This window comes from Pygoscelis adeliae, unplaced genomic scaffold, assembly GCF_000699105.1.
Source record: "Pygoscelis adeliae isolate BGI_AS28 unplaced genomic scaffold, ASM69910v1 Scaffold133, whole genome shotgun sequence".
NCBI classification, from domain to species: Eukaryota; Metazoa; Chordata; class Aves; order Sphenisciformes; family Spheniscidae; genus Pygoscelis; species Pygoscelis adeliae.
The window spans coordinates 2,275,307-2,288,910 of NW_008824475.1; positions in this window are offsets into that span (position 1 = coordinate 2,275,307).

The window sequence follows — 13,604 nt, forward strand, 5'->3', positions numbered from 1 at the left end:
GTTAAACATTGGACCAGGCTGCCCAGGGAAGTGGTTGAGTCACCATCCCTGGAAGTATTTAAAAGACGGGTAGATGAGGCGCTTAGGGACATGGTTTAGTGGGCATGGTGGTGTTGGGTTGACGGTTGGACTCGATGATCTTGGAGGTCTCTTCCAACCTTAATGATTCTATGATTCTATGATTCTATGAATTAATGGTTAATATGTTGAGACAAGCAAACTTGTGACCAAAGATCAAGTTCAGGCTTAGTCACTGTATCCTTAGTCTGCGGCATGAGGACAATAGTATTCTAATCCAAAGACTATTTCTGCATTTTACTTTAAAGCAGGAATAAATTAATTGAATACAGGTGCTCAGAACTGGAAATGTCATCATCTTCTCTCCTAGAATAATTTTAAAAGAACTTAACAGCTGCCATTGCATTTTTCATGGGGTCCAACTCATTAAGCTTGCTTGAACACTCATCACATCAAATGTTTTAGAAAATGCAGATAGAAGAATACTTATCTCAAGAATCCGATGAATATTTGGCATGAGTAAAGTGTTAGGTTGCTGAGCTGTCTTAATACTTCTTTTCACAAGCAGAATTTTCCATGACTAGTGTCTTTTTAAATTTGAATATCCCTGTGTAATACCAAAGCTCCCAAGGTAAATGTAAATGATCTCCAAAGTAAACTGGAAATTTGGGGGATCATAATTTTGAGTTTAGGTGTCCATGTCTCTTTTTGAAATATGTTTTGTCCTGCTCCTCTAAAATCAAACCTGTTTAACACAACACAGACTTATTTTAAAAGATTTTCCACCTTTATGCCCTCTCAAATTCAGTATTTTTTTTTTCAAAAACAGAGGCTCGGTGTAATTGTAGTTAGCCTAACCATTAGCTAACTCAGATTTTTCAACAACACCATCTTTTTAAACATTTTGTCCTATGCTTACACTTACATTGTAAGAGAAGAACAAAAGAGCCCCAAGGCTCTATGTCTATTGCTGTGAATAAGGCAATCACCATTTACAAGTAGTAGTTCCTGCCTAGAGTCTACCAAGGACTGAAATGAAAGAAAATCATTCAAGTCTGAAATCTACAAAGGTCACTAAATAAATTAAATTTCGTTTTTTCTGTTTGAGTAAACTAAGAGAGCAGCATTCAGATCACAGCTCCCTCCTAAAGCTAATGCTAATTTAGGTGAATTATCCCTGAGAGATTCAGAGGAAACTGATTTCACAAACTTTAGGACTAATGTGATGAATTCTTAATGCTGATATATATGCACCATCTTTCTAGTTCAGCTTTGTCCTTTTGCAATATAAAGGTCCTTTTAACACCTTTTGGTCTCATAATCCCAAATCATGCTGAATATTTAAACCATTCCATTAATTCTTGCTGTCCTTTAAAAAAACTGAAATTGTTGATTGCTTGTGTCCTTCAAATTCTATATTAAAAAAGCAAAAGGGAAGTAGGGTGATTTGACATTTAAGTGGGGTTTTTTTTTAATTTTTTTTTTTTGCTTACTTTATTTGTCTGGCTGAAGAAGTGGTTGACCTCCCTTCATCTTGTCAATTAAAAAGCTAAATGCTCCAAAAATATTGTTGACTAAACAAAGAATAAAAAGTATCAATTAAATATGTAAGACATTTTCACTGTAAAACATGAATTAATAAAAATTAGAACATGCTGAATTTATACCAATTGCTTAGTGAAAAAAAATTTACTTGTTTAAAAAAAATAGGACTCGCCCCTGGATTAGAAAGAAAGCAGACTCAGATTCTGTATCAAACTTACTTAATTCAACACTGTCATTAAACATGTGGTTGATATAAACTCCTCTTATCCAACCTTCATAATTTCTCACAAAATTAGTTTATTTGAAAGGGAAATTTTTCGTTGTTAATCCCCAACAAAGGAGTTATGATTTTTTTTTTAATTATTTCTTTTTAATTATTGAAATTTTAAGAAATTCAGTGAATACATATTCATACTTAGGCTGAAACATTCTGTGGTAAATTTGAACAAGATTGAAATTTTATGGAAGTCTTAAAATCCTCTTGTAATAGACTTTTATAATGAAAGTACTGTCAGACCCTGAATTATTGTTGTGCTGTTGGGCACAAAATAAATGTTGTATTCTGGAAACTAATTAATGAACAATATACTAGGTAATGGATGTTTCTGTGGAGACCATGGTGTACATATCATGTGTACTGAATAGCTGTTAATACAATGAAACTTAGATTACAAAATACACTTAATCATCCTCTATTACAATGAAATCTCATTGACCTTTGACCTCCTAGAACAAAGCTAATAATAAATCCATGATAAAAATGATAAAAGTTCCAAGTAAATATGGAACTAATGCAAGTTTTGGAGTTTTCCAAACTATTAGCCATTAATTTAACAGTATCCTGTAACCCAGTTTCAGTGCTACTAAGCTCTGAGTGGGGGTGAATACAAAAATTGTTTTTCCTGTCTCTCTGAGGCTGTTTACCTACATAAAGAAAAGAAAAATGTAAAGATCACCATAAAGACCACAGACCATAGAAGTTCACCATAAAGAAAATAGAGAATTAAAAAAACTGTTTCAAACTGAGGTTCTTCACTTGCTCACTCACCATCTTTCTATTGTGCCTAGACTGTGGTGACAGACCAGGTCAGATGTCCTTCTAACAGTTCAGGGGTGAATGCTTGAAATAATCTCTGAATTTGTCTTGAATTTTTGCCCATAGAGGCTATGAAAATCATAGAATCATAGAATAGTTTGGGTTGGAAGGGACCTCTAAAGGTCATCTAGTCCAACACCCCTGCCATGGGCAGGGACAACTTCAACTAGATCAGGTTGCTCAGAGCCACGTCCAACCTGACCTTGAATGTTTCCAGGGATGGGGCATCCACCACCTCTCTGGGCAACCTGTGCCAGCCTTTCACCTCCCTCAGTGTAAAAAATCTTCTTCCTTCTGTCTAGTCTAAATCTACCCCCCTTTAGTTTAAAGCCATTCCCTCTTGTCCTGTCACAACAGGCCCTGCTAAAAAGTCTGCCGCCATCTTTTTCATAAGCCCCCTTGAAGTACTGAGAGGCTGCAATAAGGTCTCCCCAAAGCCTTCTCTTCTTCTAGGCTGAACAACCCCAACTCTCTCAGCCTTTCTTCAGAGGAGAGGTGTTCCATCCTCCTGATAATTTTTGTGACCCTCTTCTGGACCCGCTCCAACAGGTCCGTGTCTTTCTTATGTCTCTTTATGTCCAGAGCTGGACACAGTACAAAATGAAGGCACTTGTAAGGTAATCAAACTAAAACCATTTTTCTCTGTGCATTCAGCTAGTTAACAGGAAACATGAAGTTTTCCACCAGTCCAATGGATTGCTGAAACTCGGTCATAACCTTTCATGATAGATTTATTTATTTTTATTTTTTTATTAAGGGAAGTATTTAAGTACATGCTCACCATTACATTTATCCTAAATTTCTTTAAAGAAAAATGAGAGGAACACATGCTTAAAATGGAATGGATATTTCATGCACCTCTGTAAAACTGGGAGAACACTCAAAAGAATATATATGGCTTGACACCACACTTACATAATCTAAGAAATTTTATTCAGAAGTTATAGTGCTTGTAGGGTAGTCTTTGTGACAATACAGCTTATCCAAAATATTTAAGTTCCAACATGGGAAAAACAGAGTAGTGTTTCAAATAAATTTAAACAATCAACCACAGAACTGAACACATGAAATATATGACATGATTAGGCAAAACATTTAAGATGTGCTTCAATGTAAGCCAGAAATTTACTACTTTGAACACATAGATTTTCTTTAACTGAACTTGTCTTCTAAAGGATTAAATACATTCTGTTAATGTTTGAGTTCAGTGAGGTTACATTTTCACAGAATCACAGAATGGTTGAGCTTGAAAGGGAGCTCTGGAGGTCATCTTGTGCAACCTCCCTGCTCATGCAGAGCCACCTAGAGGTGGTTGCGCAGGACCATGTACAGATGGCTTTTGCATAATTCCAAGGTGGGAGACTCCGCAACCTCGCTGGACAACTTATTCTGAATCAGCACGTAATCATAACTATTGTTTATTGACTTAATTTCAACAACTTATACATGATAATGTGTTTTCAACATCCTAATTGGAATTCTGTGCTAATACTTAGTTTTCCCTGAGTACAATATCCTTTTATTTTCTGCTGGATATTCTGTGACTTAAAAAAAAAAAAAAAAAAGGTTGCTGTCTTCTTTCTAAATGTGGAAGATAAAGAGTTATTTCTTGTGCATAGAAGTATAAGCTGCTTATCTAATAGACAAAAAGTTCAGAATAACTTTAACTTTCAAAAAGTCATTTTGCAATTGGGACAAAGATGAATTTTAACCACAGTTAACCTAATTTGCAATTAGTATTTGACATCACTTTTAAAAATTATGCCTTTTGAATGACATTAAAAACTACATTTATAGATTAACTTAATTTTTTTTAGTTTATTACATATGCCTTTTATCCCATTAAAACAGAAAGGACTGTATGAACTTACTTTTAGAAATGTTTCTATTAAAATTGTTTTAAATATCCCATTATCCTCATAAACATTGCAAACACTTTATAAAAATAAATTATGGGAGCTTTTCTGTTTACATTATTCTTACTTTGTCTAGATTCCTGTACTATTTTTATGTGCATTTATTACAATACCAATCACTTGTCCATCAAATAACATTTTTGTGGATGATGTAAAAATGTGTTCATATACTCTTACATGTCTATGTTCAAAATTGTTATGGCTAGTGTCGTGGTTTAACCTCAGCCGGCAACTAAGCACCACACAGCCGCTCGCTCACTCCCCCCCAGTGGGATGGGGGAGAGAATCGGAAGGTTAAAAGTGAGAAAACTCGTGGGTTGAGATAAAGACAGTTTAATAGGTAAAGCAAAAGCCGCGCACGCAAGCAAAGCAAAACAAGGAATTCATTCACTCCTTCCCATCGGCAGGCAGGTGTTCAGCCATCTCCAGGAAAGCAGGGCTCCCTCACGCGTAATGGTTACTTGGGAAGACAAATGCCATCACTCCAAATGTCCCCCCCTTCCTTCTTCTTCCCCCAGCTTTATATACTGAGCATGACGTCCCATGGTATGGAATATCCCATTGGCCAGCTTGGGTCAGCTGTCCTGTCTATGCCCCCTCCAGCTTCTTGTGCACCTCCAGCCTTCTCAGTCGGTAGAGCATGGGAAGCTGAAAAGTCCTTGACTAGTGTAAACACTACTTAGCAACAACTAAAACATCGGTGTGTTATCAACATTGTTCTCACCCTAAATCCAAAACACAGCACTGTACCAGCTACTAGGAAGGAAATTAACTTTATCCCTGCCAAAACCAGGACAGCTAGATTGAAAAAAAAGTGTTTAAGAGTCACAGTCTTCACAATCTGTACTTTTTAGGCAGCTAACTACCTAAAAGGATCTCCCCCTTTAATATATATGTGCAGAACACTAAAAAAACTGCATGAATATAGGAGTGTTGCTACAGCTGTTGAATAGAAAATCATAAATAGAAAGCTACATCTTAAATCCAGTCCCTTTTTGAGACTTAGTGGGCTTTCTCTAAGCTTTGGGTAAATACCAAACTTTGTCAGCGCTCTGAGTTCTTATAATGTTAGCCACATTTAGCTTTTTCTCACAAATGAAAACCTGTCAAGAATCTGTCTACTATCTAACCAGTATGCCACAGGCTATTATTTTCCCGTAAGGAAGTAGCTCCACGTTGCATTCCTTCTGCGTGAAGGATTTGAGCATATCCTGGTTATCTGTCAGTGAATTCTGGAAGATGATCTATACCATTTGTGTATACCTGTATACACCTTCAGTTCTCCTGTGTGAGTTATTTCCTTTCTCATTGAGTATCTGCATATTAGCTGAGCTGAAAAGTATTGATTGCTAGTCAAATTATTAAGGTACCTGACTTTGTTTAAGCAATATTTTAAATTATTAACAATAGTTCAGCATGGGTGCTAGAATCAGGAAAAACTGTGCACCTTCACATCAAGGCTACAGACTCAAACTCACTCTCCTCAGTTTAATGTTTCTACTACTCAAAAGATCATTTAACCCAGTGTCTCTTGACAGTGGCTAGTAACAAAAGCTTAGAGGAAGAGAATAAAAAAAGAGTATGAATAGGATTATACTTTTCCCAGAAACAACATCCCAGAGTGCAGTAGCCAGTGGCCTATTTATTATTCTTTCAGAGTTTGCTGACTGAATGACACATAAAATAAAAGCTATATGGATTTATAATTTTTTCCTCCACTTTTTCTTTAATAATCTTATTTGTTTTTCTCTAAACAATTTAAAATTATTCATTTTTTGACCCATTGTTTCCTCTTTGCCCTTTAAAGAAATTATTTATACTTTTTTTAAAATTTTTTCTGCAAGTCGTTAATTGATAAACACCATTCATAAGTACACAGCAGAGTTCTTGTTTTTTTGCAGATTGACTTATTTAGAGAAAATGGTTTATTTTTTGCATATCTCTTACAATGTCAGTGAGCATACAATGTGTCCCACTTCCACACCCCATTCCCTCATACATTTCAGAATGGGAATTCAAAAGGCCAAGAAAGTATCTAATTTGTTGAGTACAGTAAATTGGAACTGAAATTTCATTTGCAATTAAACTCTTCCGGAGATGAACAGAAATATGAAAAGGGTAGTTTTGTTGTATTAAAAGCATCAGTACATTAAATGAATGAAAACAATGCTGGAAAGTTCATGCAAGCTGTTCAAACACAAAGAAAAAAGAGAGAAAAGCTAAATGTATCATACGTCTGTCTGTATTCTCCTTCTGCATGGGTAGTTTTCAGTGATGTAGTCATAATGCAAAAAGTATAATTATCTTTTTTAAGTTTAGATATACCAAATGAAAACAAGGGGGTTTTTTAAATCATAAACTTAAATTCAAACAGAACAGATGCCAGGATGTTGCAATTAAATGAATAACTTTAAATTATGTTCATTAATCCACAGCCTTGATTTAGACTGGGATAATCCCAGGTTTTGGACTTAAACCCAAAGAGGCTTTGGAGATTCATATTAACCTTCTGAAGGGCATTTCACAAGGTCAGAGCCATGTCATAAAATGAATATTAATGTAAGTGGAAGCTGTGGAATGAAGTATTGCTGCCACCAATTTCTTGACAACACCACTTAAAAGAGGACATATGGGAAAAGATATAGCAAACACTTGTCAGTGCACAGTGGTAGCTAGGCGATTCCTGGGGGCCGGGATGCTGGGAGCCATGGGGGATGCTCTGGAGTGTGGTAGGGCAGGGCCTCGTGAGCCAGGGCCAGTCCCATGGGCAGGAGATTGGCCCTGGCCACAGCCTAACCCTCAGGGCACCTGGGAGCCCTTAGCTTTCCCCTCAGCAATCAGCATGGCAGGGTTGTCCATGGCTGTGCTGGTACTGAGCTGGCCCCCAGCCCTGGCACACAAGCCCCCAGCAGGAGGGCTCTCAGGACCCTTACAATAAGAAGTACAAAATTTTACATAGACAAACTGCCTCATGCTACATCACGTAGCTGATACATAGGCAAATTCATGATAGGGACTGAACAAGAGCTCACTGTCCTCTCTACAGCTTCATGGACATTGGTAATTCTTTCATAGAATAACATCATACACATCAGAAGTAGGAAAACAACAAAAATTGAAATCGCTTGCATATGTGAAAGATAAACATGTAATTATTATCCTGGCACTATTCTAGTATATGCAACATCCCCTTAGAAAATGTTGCTATTATTCTAACACTGGAAGTTTCCAGTTATCAATAACATGTTAAAAAATTGAAGTTATGTAGGTATTTAAGTGAGTACTAAAATATTCAGAAAAACTGATTATAATATTGGGTTGTAAGTATTCAAAAACTCATATTTAAAGATCTACAGAAGACCTTTATACAGTCTTTGGGTTGTCAAGTCCCTTAGTTATCAGCCACCCATTTGATGAAATACTTTCAAATATCTAGAAACTTCCTGAAAACAACTGTGGAAATTCACAAAGTTTGAGAGTAGTCTTTAAACTTGAGAGCGTATGCGAAGTTAACACATTCAAAAGTGAAATCCTGAGAATACACATATTTTAAGACATGTTGCTGGGCTAGTTTTCTTACAGAAGAACAATATATTTAGCATAAGTAAAACAACATCTATATGGGCTATATGAATCTAAGTGCATTTTCCTTTTAGGGGCTTGTTAAACCTTGATAATTTCAAATGGGCTGGGCACCTCAGTACTTTTCAAGATTTTGCCCTTAACTTATTTTCCAGTTTCTGCTATTAAATTTGATTCTGCTGAAAATAAAAGGGAGTACCAGGGAGCATGAACAGGCTCTATCAGTCCTTTGCTTTAATTTTGCACTGCAGTGGAAAATCAATTACATAAACTGTTATACTGTACTCTAAATTCCATCAATTTCCTTTCACCTATGAGGAGGTAACAGTGTTATTTTTGCTATATCTTTCCTATTCAGTTGTCTCCCAAAGAAAAACTGCTCAGTACAGGTAGTTTAAATCAAATAAAAATCAAAGCATTTTACATATTTATTAACGATCCATAATTAACCAGTAATCAGTGCACCACATGAGAAGGATCAGCATCAGCAATAAAACAGATATAGCACAATACTAACCACCTATAAAATGTTAATAAACACCTATAAATTTCTAAACAACCTTCTATAAACAATCCCAGTGAATTCTAATCCTATACAAATATTCATTCACAGTTATGTGGCCACACATGCGCTCTCACAAAACACGTGGGCTACAAGCTGGTACCCCTCTCCTGGCACTGTGGGGTCCCCTATTAGTACACACTTGTGTTGGAGATGTGGATGCTCCAGCTTTATATATACCTGTGCCACTGCCTATAACTTGGTAATGTGCATGCCAGTGACAAAGCCCCCCACAAGGCCACATACACCCTCCCAGGTTGTGAGTCCCTACATGCTCCACCCGGTACTGTCACTTCAGAAATAGGTGCAGGCTGCTGTATCCACCAATATATGTAACAGTTGACCTGTCTTACTTCTTATATGAATATGATTAGATTAGTAATTTTAGTCTTCCATGAATGTATGAGCTGTTGGTCTCTAATCCACAATAGCTGTTGACATTAATACTGGTGACTCAAGTGCTGGCTGCCCCTTAGTATAAAGTGCACTGCTTAGCAAGTGCACTTTCACATACAAGCCAATATCGATGCTTCAAGAAAATACTGAATCTAGATCCATTAAAAACTTCACGAATCTACCAAATAAATATACTAAAGGAAATTATTGTTTCACAGTATTAATCACACAGAAATGTTTTGTAAATCCATTTTGAGGCAACCTGCATGTGTTCAAGGGTGCATAAGCTCTGTCCCTTAAAAAAAATCAGTAGCTTTTTCCTTTAAACAATAATTTCACACAGCAGCATCAAAACCAACAAATGCATTTTGCTGCATCATTAGCTTGGAAGACATGCTGAGAGTGATGACAGAGATGAACAACTAAGCACTCCCAGCTACAAAAAAAGCAAAGTTACCATGTCACATAAAGGTCAAACTTCTTTAACAGGTTATTGGTATGATATGTTAACCCAGAGAAAAGCATTTGCATCTCCTTACTTTTCTCTACCAGCAGATAGTATATGCTGAACTGCTACCAGTTACCCATTGAGGAAAAAGACTTCTTACAGAACTTGTTTATTAGAAGTAATCTATACTACATTCATAAATGTAAAATATGATGCAAAGAACACTGAAAAAAACACAACATGACAAAATGGTTTCAGTCTTCCAGTTCTCAGGTATTTTTATTAATTATTTTTGAATATTCTTACAAATGCTAGGGGAAAATACATGTTACCATAATAATTGATAATAATAGATCAATGTTTCTATATTACATTAAACCTGGTTTGGAAATGAACACCTAAATTTATAATGAGTATGTTCAAGACATTACTTTTGACATAGTTGGGAAAAACTTTAATTTGAGCAATTTATTGCACTTTTGCCAATGAATTTTTGTGTTACTGTTTATTCTGTATTCTGTATCTTATATAAACTCCAAAATGGCTGGGGGGATTCCTAGGTTATCACTGTATTTCTAGGGCCTGGACTTTTAAAAATGACCAAATATGATAGCTTTATGTATTTAATAACAAGATATTTTTACTGGTTGCTATCTACTACTTTATTGGACAGTTTCTTCCCCCAGGACAAACAAACTGCATGTTTCAATGAGGGAAGAAATGCTCAGTTTAAAAACTAGGCATATAGGTTGTTTGTCTTAAATTTGTGTACAACATTTTTTTCTTTTTGTTATTTACTCCACTTTTATTCTTTCTTATTCTTTAATTTTATTTTTGATCTTTCCCTTTTTAGCATTTCAGGAGATTGAAGTCAAAGGCATTATTGTCTGTTTTTCCTCCTCACAAGCAAATGACCTTGTTTTATGGGCTTGTTTTCTTCCCCCATTGAGTCCTCAGCTAAGTCTGTGAGCCAGATGAAAAGGGGCACTTCAGAGTTTTCAGTGTGGTTGGAATTTAAGTCCCATTTAAAAATCAGCAACAATGCTGCAGAACTGCCTGCATACCTGGGAGTCTATAATCATAAGACTTTTGGCTGTAAAATTACTTAAGCATTGAAAATGCTGTCGCTTTCTGAAGTCATTTTGTCAGAGTTGGGCAGCTCTAGATCTATATTTCATCTAAAGACAACTAAGATACATTAGTTTAAATAAAAATGTGGTCATGCCATGCCAAATGCCTCCTGCAAAATACATACCTTTTTGCTTCCAAGACATCAATGAAAAAAGATAGAAACTATCTTACTATGCTAAATCAATAACTATTTACTCAGCAGTATGAACTATGAGTTTCTTTTTGGTCTGAAATTATATCAGTGTACATCTTCTAAAAAAGCACTTAATCACAAATAGGCAAAGCTTAAGAAGAAAGTGTCCTTCATCATTCTTGTTGAAGTTGCTCCAATGTGCAGGAAAAAAACATAAGATTTCTGTGACAGTTGGAAACCTAAGTGTCCATAACTGGCTTTGAGAATTCACAGAGCCAGACAGAGAATTAATCATTATGAGAGTGATCATCTTTATGCCTGAGAGTCTTTGTGAATCTCATCTCGTAACCTTTCACAAAATCACTAACCTATCTTTATGTATTTGATCCTGTCTTTTTGAAGACAAAAGTAAAGATTGTGTGCTATATAAATGAAGGTTTGGAAGAAAAAACACAAAACTATCTAGGTGAGCGTTCTGTACCGAGGCTGCTTCAAATATTAGAGTTAAAATGTCAGATAATTACTTGATTCAATGCACATGCTAGACTGGGCTTATTTTATGTTTGGGAAGCTTGATTTTTCAACATTTTAATTTCCAGCCTGTGTGGGCATTGATTAAAATCATGTTTCGTTGGGCTTTGTCTTTCAGCACTTTGCCTTTGTTGACTCCTTCCTTAAATATTGTTACGTTTGAACTTTTGTCTTCTTGTAGAGACTACAAACTTCTTAAGGAAACCTATTCCAAAAGTCCTTGGTAGGCACACATTGTATATAGCTTCTTCAGCTCTCTGCTGCGATAGTCACAATATTTTAGGGAAGGAAGCTCACCAGTCATTTCAGATATGTCCATAGAGTCCTTTGTAGAACAGTCTTCCAAAACCATCCTTTGAGAGAAAGAAAATAAATTTCCACAGTGTCATTATCTTTACAGTTTTATTATAATGACTATAGCTATAGTTCTATTACTACTGACACTACTATTACAAGTGTAATATACCACAGAAGAGTCTGACATTTCCTAGGCTATTGTAAAGCCTCTAGAAGCCATCAAGGATTTGCTTAGTGTACTACAGAACATGTCTGAGCAATTATTTTTATAAGACAAGGCACTGCTGTGAATAAAACCACCTCCAGTTTTCAAAGTGAATGCTTTGTACTCAGTGTGATAAAGCAAGAATTTAGTTTAAGCCAAAAGAATATCTGGAACACTTTATTTTCCCACATACCATATTTTATTATAATAGACAAGAACAAACCACATAAACTGAGAATAAAAATTACCGGTGTGTATTATGGTTTTGCCAAGCTTTTGTGTCTGGAGAGTAGATTTCAGGTAGGAAAAGAAACTGTTGTGTGATCCAGTTTTGTACATGAATCTACTGAAATTGCGTTGGATTGAAACTTGGACTTAAGTTTGTTAGTACTTGGTTCACATTTCTTTTAGAAGAATTTCTGGAAAAAGTATGTATTAAAATGGACTGAGAAAATATTAGGTTAAAACTGACCAAAAAATAGAGAAATAGAAAGGAAAAGAAAGAAAAATATTCATAACAAACAAATTGAGGAAAGAACAGAGAAACAGTGAGTTAATCAACCTAATTCAAGTCTAGGCATACCTGCAGCTCTCTACACAATTTCTAGGTACCTTCTTTATACTTGCATGTTTAAATTAAGATTGCAACAGTACATGAACATTAGAAAATTCTAGCCTTATGCCTTTTTTTTTCTTTCTTTTTCCTTTTTCTCCAATTTTATGGATTTTATAACATAAAAAGTTTGTTAGACATTTTGGTCTGATTTCCTATAATGTGTGAGCTAAGGAATCTCATCTAAAAACATACTTCACACTGGTTAAAGAAATATGACTTCATTTCAGTATGTATTAATATTTAGAAATAAGGAAGAAAGTTCGAAAAAAAAGAAATTCCAATAAACTTTTAATTTCCTTTTTTCCACTTTAGACTTTGCAAGAAATGTGATGTCAGAAAGCCTGTTTCTATCCCATGCAAGATAAATGAGAACATAGTTACTTACATAGTTAGAATTATGTTCTAATTTTCTTGAGGAAAAGTAGCCTTTATCCCTTAATGGAAAGTACTATAAATACCTTCAGATACAGAGATTTTGGATAGTGAAAATAATGTCTCTTATCATCCATGGAAGGGATATTCACAATGAAAGAGTACCTGTTTTTCCCTATGAAAAAGTTGAAAATCCTCTGGATGCATCATACTTAATCCAAAAAAACCTTGGGATTGTTAAGAACAAATATCATCAGTCTTTCCATATAGCATGCTCACACCAAAAGGTGGTGCAATTTTTGTTGCTTGTTTGCTTGTTTTACAAGCAAGTTATTATAGCTAGAAAAAAACCCAAAGTTAGTTGGTTTTTTTTTTTTTAATTTGTGTTCTGCAGTTCAGCATCTGTGCAAGGAGACAGCCAGACTATGCTTTCTCTCAGGGCCCTTCAAATGGAAGCAGTGGGCTTGAAGAGGTAGCCTGAAAGAAATTTTTCATGTAGAATCACAGAATCATTAAGGTTGGAAGAGACCTCCAAGATCATCGAGTCCAACCGTCAACCCAACAACACCATGCCCACTAAACCATGTAGATGCAGCACTTAGGGACATGTCTTTTAAATACTTCCAGGGATGGTGACTCAACCACTTCCCTGGGCAGCCTGTTCCAATGTTTAACCACTCTTTCAGTAAAGACATTTTTCCTCACATCCAATCTAAACCTCCCCTGGCGCAACTTGAGGCCATTTCCTCTCGTCCT